This window comes from Carlito syrichta, unplaced genomic scaffold (assembly GCF_000164805.1).
Source record: "Carlito syrichta isolate Samal-C Ts95f unplaced genomic scaffold, Tarsius_syrichta-2.0.1 Scaffold123684, whole genome shotgun sequence".
In the NCBI taxonomy this organism is placed as follows: Eukaryota; Metazoa; Chordata; class Mammalia; order Primates; family Tarsiidae; genus Carlito; species Carlito syrichta.
This window is the reverse complement of record NW_007067780.1, coordinates 17,959-20,393: the sequence shown is the minus strand read 5'-3', so window position 1 is coordinate 20,393 and position 2,435 is coordinate 17,959.

Genomic DNA, 2,435 nt, shown 5'->3' with positions numbered 1-2,435 from the left:
ATAGTAAACGTTTCTTTCATAGCAAGTATAGTTCTTTTGAGTCCTTTGAGTCTCTCACTTGCAGTTGCAGGACTGCAGTCCTAATTTTCTTGTTTGCTGTCAACCAGAGGCCACTCTCAGTTTCTAGGGGCCACGCCCAATTTCTGGCCATGTAGCCTTCTCTTGGGTCCTCTCACAGCACAGCAGCTTATTTCTTCAAAGTCAGAATCAGAGAGAGTATCTGATTCCAGGGAGGGTTTCGTTCCTCTAATAAGGAACTTTACCTAACTAAATCAGGCCCACCACATAATCTTCTTTTTGAGTAACTCAGGATTAACTGACTTGGGACCTTAATTACATCTACAAAATCCCTTCACCCTTGTCATAGTCCAGTGACCAGATGCAAATCACAGGTGTCGCTCACATTCAAAGAGAGGAGATTATACAGGGTGGTGTGAACATCACGGGGGCTACTATTATAAGAATACTATGGTTAAATAAATTGTATAGTTGGGGAAAATGAGGCAAAGGCGGCTTTAGTAATCCTACCCAAGGTCACACTGACAATGAGCGGGGGGAGAGGGAGTGTGATTCAAATCCTTACACCTGAGTTCAGAGCCTGCACTCTTAACTGTGATCCCGCATGGCCCAGACACTGCTCCAAGAATTTCCTCTTCCTTATGTCCCTGAATCCCCTCAATAATCATAAGGAGAATAAGGAGGCTCAGAGAGGTTAAGAGACTTGCCCAAGGTCACACAGCAGTGGAATCAGCACTATAACCCAGGCCTAGGAAACTCCAAAACCCATGCTCTTAACTAGGGTAGAAGGTAGTCAGTGCTTTAACCGAGGAATAGAGAGGGCAGGAGGAGCTCATAGGAGACAGAGAGCCTTCCGGCCGGGGCAAGGTGGGGCAGGGATGGAGGAGGTTGCTTTCAACAGGGTCATAAAGAAATGACAAAACTTGACTATTTGAAAATGGAGGAGAGGGGAGGGGAGAAAGTATATTGTCAAGGAGAGGGCAGCTTGGGCAAAGGCAAGGAAGCAGGAAAGCGCAGGTGTTGGGGATGGTACACAGGTGGAGGTTTGTTTTGGCCCAAGATGGAGGACTGTGAGAAAAGAGGCTGGAGACGTGGCCAGGTGCCAGTTTGGAACACCAGGCTGGAGAATCAGAGCTTTATTTTGAAGATAGTAGGGAGCCACAGAAGGGTGTTCAGCAGCAGCAGCTGTGCACAAAAATGCCCTTCCAAGGGTTAGTGGCAGTGTGTGGAAGAGAGGACTGTTGAGGGTTTTCCTGCCACTGGTGGCACTCCCCATGCAAGGGCACTTGTGATTCTCCCGAGAGTTGATGCCTGAGGCTGTGACCATTTTATGAGGGAGGAAACTGGGGTCCATCATGGGGTCCTGGGAGGATCATGAGGCTCAGTGGTGGGAACAAATGTCCCACTTCGGTCCTGGCGCCGGAGGCCTGGGGACCAGGGATTATAATTTTCCTACAGACTACGGCTCATCCTTCTCTGAACACCACACACTCATGCAACGGAATCAACACCCGGGTTGTTCAAACGTGTATTCCGGGGCCCCAAGCCCAACCTTTCTGATTCAGCAGATGTGAGGGGCCATCAGCTGGTATTTTTTTCTTCACCCCACCCCCATCAACGGGTATTTTAAACATGCACCCCGGTGGACCCACGGTCTAGGCTACCTCAAGAGATCAAGAGCATCACGGTCCAAACCCGAGTCAGAGAACGCTGCCCATGGCCCAACCTTGCCTCTAAGGGTCTCCTGCTGCCCCTTCCTCTGGTGGCGGCCTCGGCCCACCTTGGGCCTCCTCGCAAGCCACTGCCTCTAGTCTCAACCCTCCAACCCCTCCTTTATACGGCAGCCCCAGGAACCGTCCAAAGGGCAAAGCTGACCCCCTCCTTCCCAGCTCAAGCCCGGGCCCCACAGGTGAGAGTCCACCTCCCTCGTCTGATTCCCCCACCATCCCCCCCATCCCACCCCCGTCCAGCTCTGGAGAATGCAACACACCTACCTTTTGCCACCCTGTTCCCTCGGCCTGGGCTGCCTTTCTCTGAGTGCCTGGTGAACACCTGGGCTGCATCGAAGACGAAGCCTCCTCCCCCGCCAAGAAGGGTATTCTGTCCCTTGCCCCAGAGCTAGCACGCTGTTAGCCCTCTATTTTCTGATGTAAAGCTCCCGGCATCCCTTTAAAGGGTGGCTAAGGTGAGCGCCATTATTAGTGGGGAAACCGAGGCTCGGGGCGCCAATCGCTCGCTCGGGCCCCTCCGCTGTAACAGGTGAGATTCGAACTCGAGCCGACCGCCCCGGGAGGGCTCCACTTCCCGCGGCCGCCAGCAGGGGTACGCGGAGCCTGGGGGACCCGGGCGGCGGGGGTCGGGACGGGGGCGCTGGAAGAACGCGGGCTTTGATTCCCCCCTCCCGGCGCAGACCCAGA